The sequence below is a fragment of the Oncorhynchus clarkii genome, chromosome 33 (assembly GCF_045791955.1).
Source record: "Oncorhynchus clarkii lewisi isolate Uvic-CL-2024 chromosome 33, UVic_Ocla_1.0, whole genome shotgun sequence".
Lineage (NCBI taxonomy): Eukaryota > Metazoa > Chordata > Actinopteri > Salmoniformes > Salmonidae > Oncorhynchus > Oncorhynchus clarkii.
In genome coordinates this window covers 20,510,604-20,517,228 of record NC_092179.1, presented here as the reverse complement: position 1 = coordinate 20,517,228, position 6,625 = coordinate 20,510,604, and positions in this window count along the sequence as shown.

The window sequence follows — 6,625 nt, the reverse complement described above, 5'->3', positions numbered from 1 at the left end:
CAGGGGAGCGGAGGAGGCATTGAACTGGCACAGATGCCCCTTAGCAGCCACACAACCCTTCAGCACTGTGGAGCGTTCACTACTTCCTCCGTCCTTCCATCCCTGGCCAGATTGTCTTCCACCCGGTGATCTCTATTCTCTAAGGACTTTCTAAGGACTGGGTTGGGCACCATATTTTGCATAATGTGCGCACATGATAGACACGCGGATTTGCATCTATAGATGCGTGCACATCCCTGTGGCAGTGTGTCTGTGCAGGAAGGCTACATTTGCATAGTTTAGCTGTCATTACAATATGACAGAGAAGGAGGGAGAGACAGATGTGTGACGGACGGACGGAGGGAGGGAGGGAGGAAGATGTATTTATGTGAAGCGGGGCTCAGGGATTTGGCTCCCATGGGCGCCACGGTTGGGGGAGGTATATTTTTAGCACCCCGAAAATATGAGAACAAAAAAAACTTGGAGAGCAGGGGTGGCAGGCTTCGGCTGCGGCAGTGTGAAATAATGAAAAACAAAAGTGACACTGTTAATGAATGGTTAACGCTGAAGAAAAGAGGGAGGTTGTGGTGTGTGTGTGATGGAGAACAATGGACATATTATTCCTGTGCTGCATGGAACTGTACAGCGTTTACTCTTTGTTTACTGTGTCTGGTATCTTTTTATTTTTATAGTATTATTTTATTTTTTTGACCCCTTTTTCTCCCCAATTTCGTGATGTCCAACAGTAGCTACTATCATGTCTCATCGCTACAACTCCCGTACGGGCTCGGAGACGAAGGTTGAAAGTCATGCGTCCTCCGATACACAACCCAACCTAGCCGCACTGCTTCTTAACACAGCACGCATCCAACCCGGAAGCCAGCCGCACCAATGTGTCAGAGGAAACACCGTGCACCTGGCAACCTTGGCTAGCGCGCACTGCGCCCGGCCCGCCACAGGAGTCGCTGGTGCGCAATGAGACAAGGACATCCCTACCGACCAAGCCCTTCCTAACCCCGACGACGCTAGGCCAATTGTGCGTCACCCCATGGACCTCCCGGTCGCGGCCGGTTACGACAGAGCCTGGGCGCGAACCCAGAGTCTCTGATGGCACAGCTGGCGCTGCAGTACAGCGCCCTTAACCACTGCGCCACCCGGGAGGCCCCTGTTGTCTGATATCTCTGTATGAAGCAGCTGGCCGTTGGAGGGAGAAGACAGGCTTATCGGTGGGATCTGGGCCTGGTGGTGGTTGTGTTGCACCGGCCACATAGTTAAACTAGCCACACTTAGTCTGTCTGGCTGCCACCTCCAAGTCATCATGGGGTGCTGTATTCACTCGCACGTACGCACACACACACACACGCACACACACACACAATCTGCAATGTTTGCTTTCAGTCTGCCGGTGTAGACTCCTTCACCTTCATGGAAGGACTCCCCCCCCCCCCCCCCACACACACACACACACACATTGTTTATATTACAACCCCAGGGAGCACCAACACAAACTTCTGCATGCAATAAGGGACACAGCTGATTGGAGACTATAGTCAGTGCACAGCATCAGTGTCGGTATTAGCAATTCTATATGATACACCACTGAAGCTGTGACATGAGACGGAGAAATTGATCAATGTCACTTTCCAAATCCTGTAAAACTGTCCACAGCTGACCAACCCTGGTCTTACCAGTTCTCCTGTTATTACCAGTCAGAGGACCTGTTGATATTGTGTATGGATGTTCTCTCTCTGACGTGTGTGTGTGTGTGTGTGTGTGTGTGTGTGTGTGAGAGAGACAATGTTTCCCTGGCAGATTTTTGTTTTTCAACAGATGTGGCATAGTTAGCGTGAAAGTCAATAAATTAGCCATGTCTGCAAAATAAATGTTGATTGGGAAGTTAGCCTAGCCAGCTATCTATTTTTGTAGTAATCATGGTCGAATTCCGTCCAGGCACGCAGGGCACGTGCCCAGGGGCCCTGACCTCCAGATTTTGTTAGTCACTCTCATTCGGATATCATTAACATGGCATTAGTCATGGCATAATGTGTAGAATTGCAGTGAATTAGCTTTAAAACTGAAAACATTTAACCACCCCACAAAAAGGATTTTGAATGGAAATCAGTTGTTTGGTCCCCACAAGGATAGTTAAACAAACTTGTGTGTGTGTGTATACATATCAATCTACTACGGTATTTGTGTGTAACTATACAGCCTGTGCTTACGCTCCTTGCTTCTATCTTTCCCCCCCCCCCCTCAACCCCACAACACGTCACCTGATCTTTGTTGCTCTTGTTCAGTCCCCGTGACTCGCTTTCATCTTCTTCCTCTCCCCGTGATGTCATCGGCGCTGGGCTCCATGGCAACAGGCAGAGATATTCCTTTAGTCAGGCATTACCTTCAGCTCAGTGGAGAAGAGACGCGTTATATATAGCTCCTGATGTTTCTATGTGTTAGACAATGATAGGACGTAAAACGCCATCTTTCATCACCAAGCTGTTTTCTGCCTATGGGACATTGGGTCTTTGTGACGAGGCGGTCATGTGACTCTACGGGGCCAATTGAAGAATAACGCCGACCCAAGATTTAGTAAAAATATATATTTTTATTATCAATGACAACACGTCTCCTCAAGTAGAGTGCATGCATTGAACCAAGAAAAGCGCTTCAGGTAATCGTCACAACTGCATTGAGCAATGCTATCATTTCCAGCTTTTTAATTCTGCTTTTCTTTTCCAGTTCGTTTTATAGCTCTCATTCATTCTTTCCTGTTCTTTCCTGTCCTTGACTACTCTGTGATAATGCTTCATTTAGTTTGACACAGACACACCAACAGATTCACTGATCACTTCTCCAATGCAATGTGCCTAAATCTAATAGCACGTGTGTACTACACTATGCCACCACCACCACCCACATCAAATCCATAGCACAACGTGTGTGGCGGGTGGGGTGAAGAACCCATCTTCTCCATAGGCCTCGGTGCAGGGAGAGCCCAGTGATCCAGATGTGTTAAGAACAGTTACAGCTCTTACAGCTCTAATACCACATCCATTCCTTTCTGCAGCCTGAACAATAGTGCAGGGAGAGTTAGCTCTCTCTGTGCCTTGATGTGAAATGCCTGGGATTAAACAGCCTTTGCAGACTCTTAACATTCCTGTGTGCCCACTGCCTGGGTCCAGTCACATGAGCTGGCTGGGGTAGGGTGGTGGTCATGGAGGGTTGAAGTGTTACCCAATTCCAGACAGGAGTTTGTGCCCACGAGGCTGCTGCAAAGGCTTATGGGAGATGAAGTCCGGAGCCAGGCGGTGTAGGTAGGCCTACCACTATGGCTGCTCACTGGGCCACTGCTGAGGATCTCTCAAGCTCCCGCTGTCTGTCTGTCTGTGGGCGGGCCTTTGCTGATTTCCTGTGAATGAATCATTCATAATGCAAAATATTATGGCTCATGTACTTGTTTTGTCCTACTTTAGGAAAATGGGGGCAATGGTGATGTCATGTATTTGTTTGTGTACTATCCTCATAGTAACCAAACTGTCCGCTTTGTAAGGAGGCTTGGGTCCTGGCTGGTGTAACCATAACTCTCAGGCTGTAGGCTACTAGAAGCCCTTTGGACTCAGGTTTCTCCTTCCAGACAGAGGGATGGGTTGTGCTCAGACCAGAGCACCTACTTCAGCCAAGCTAAGTAGCCTAATAGCCCACTGTACATATGGAATTCTTTCTCGGAACATTGCTTCTGAAATTGCTTCTTCCAGTTACTGATAATGTCATGTCTTTCATATCATTAAAGGTGAAGACTGCTATTTTATCAAATCAATTCTCTGTAATTATTATTACGTGATTAAACTAATCGTGTAAATTTAATTAACTAGGAAGTCGGGGCACCATGGAAAATCTTCAGATTACGAAGTTATAATTTTCAGAATTTAACTCTTCAGATATTTTAATATCTGATCAATTAGTCTTCTATTAATGAATTATTCGTCGTAAATTGTTGGTTATCTGACCAAACCCAGCCTAAACTATGAATCATCCATACACCAATTGGCTCAGTCATTTATTTACTAATTAACTAAATAATCACAGAAATGCATAGCAAACAGACAGTAGATATTGGTTACTAACAATGATTGTGAAGATCCCCTAGTGGGCTAAACAGATATGACTGCTTGGTATACAAAGAAAAGGGGGTGTGGACCGATAGTGGGAAAGACAAAATGGATCACTACACACGGTAGATAATTATATTAATTGAAATGCTAATCCTTTGCACATGAACGCTCGCTCATTCGGGAATAACTGCAATCAATATATGTACGCCCATATGTTGTTGTCGTCTTCTCTGTTGGAATCGTCGGTCCGTCTGCTGTAGAGTCAGTTCATCAGAGAGTCTCTGGATACTTCCCCAGAAGTCACAATGTCTTTCATGGTTGTAGATCCATTGGCGGCTCCTGATAGTGTCTGTTGTAATGGATACGTCAGGCGTTGTTCTTAGAATATATGTTTCGGCTATTGTTGGTATTCCATCCTAGGTTTACATAAATTCTAGCTGCAGTCTAGTAATTAGTATCTAAGATTTGCTCATATTCTGTAGGGATCGATAGTCTCAGAGTCTAACCATTTCCAGCCGTGTAGCTATTGCCTATGGTTAGGTATTCAACAACCATTGCAACCTTAGCTTACACCGGAGTTTGCGTGGTGAATTTTCGTGGTGAAATTTCCTCAGGAGTGGGTTTTATTCGTAACAATAGAACAATAGAAAAGGGCGGTTCCATGACGGCAGATCATGTCTGTGCTCACGGGGTGTGGCCGCTGAGTAGTTAAGCTTTACCGGGAATAAAATTATCTCAAACTAAAGGTTAACATCACATCATTTCACAAATAGTTTCATCTTTACTCATTCATTTTATACAAGACTTAGATGCAACCCCCATAATTGAGAAATGTACACATTCAGAGATATAGTAACCAGAGTTCTGTAAGTTTGAGTGTATCACAGCAAACTTCGAACTTCCGGCGCCAACAGAGATGGCCGCCTCGCTTCGCGTTCCTAGGAAACTATGCAGTATTTTGTTTTGTTACGTGTTATTTCTTACATTGGTACCCCAGGCAATCTTAGGTTTCATTACATACAGTCGGTAGGAACTACTGAATATAAGAGCAACGTCAACTCACCATCATTACGGCCAGGAATATGACTTTCGCGAAGCGGATCCTGTGTTCTGCCTTCCACCCAGGACAACGGATCGGATCCCAGCCGGCGACCCAAAACAACGACGTCGTAAAAGAGGCAAAAGAAGCGGTCTTCTGGTCAGGCTCCGGAGGCGGGCACATCACACACCACTCCCTAGCATACTACTCGCCAATGTCCAGTCTCTCTCTTGACAACAAGGTTGATGAATTCCGAGCAAGGGTAGCATTCCAGAGAGACATCAGAGACTGTAACGTTATTTGCTTCACGGAAACATGGCTCACTCGAGAGACGCTAACAGAGTCTGTGCAGCCAGCTGGTTTCTTCACGCATCGCGCCGACAGAAACCAGCATCTTTCTGGTAAGAAGAGGGGCGGGGGGGTATGCCTTATGATTAAAGAGACATGGTGTGATCATAACAACATACAGGAACTCAAGTCCTTCTGTTCACCTGACTTAGAATTCCTCACAATCAAATGTCGACCGCATTATCTACCAATGGAATTCTCTTCGATTATAATCACGCCATATATATTCCCACCCAAGCAGACACATCGATGGCCCTGAACAAACTTTATTTGACTCTATGCAAACTGGAAACCACATATCCTGAGGCTGCATTCATTGTAGCTGGGGATTTTAACAAGGCTAATCTGAAAACAAGACTCCCTAAATTGTATCAGCATATCGATTGCGCAACCAGAGCTGGTAAAACCCACAACAACATTGACGAATACGCTGTTTCGGTGAGTGAGTTCATTAGAAAGTACATTGACGATGGCGTACCCATAGCAACGAATAAAACATTCCCAAACCAGAAACCGTGGATTGATGGCAGCATTCGCGTGAAACTGAAAGCGCGAATCACTGCTTTTAACCAGGGCAAGGTGACCGGAAACATGACCGAATACAAACAGTTTAGCTATTCCCTCCGCAAGGCAATCAAACAAGCTAAGCATCAGTATAGAGACAAAGTAGTGTCGCAATTCAATGGCTCAGACACGAGGTATGTGGCAGGGTCTACAGTCAATCACGGATTACAAAAAGAAAACCATCCCCGTCGCGGACCAGGATGTCTTGATCCCAGACAGACTAAATCACTTTTTTTGCCCGCTTTGAGGACAATACAGTGCCACTGACACGGCCCGCAACCAAAACCTGAGGACTCTCCTTCACTGCAGCCGACGTGAGTAAAATATTTAAATGTGTTAACCCTCGCAAGGCAGCAGGCCCAGACGGCATCCCCAGCCGCGTCCTCAGAGCATGCGCAGACCAGCTGGCTGATGTGTTTACGGACATATTCAATCAATCCTTATCCCAGTCTGCTGTTCCCACATGCTGCAAGAGGGCCACCATTGTCCCTGTTCCCAAGAAAGCTAAGGTAACTGAGCTAAACGACTAGCAGTCACTTCCGTCATCATGAAGTGCTTTGAGAGACTAGTCAAGGACCATATCACC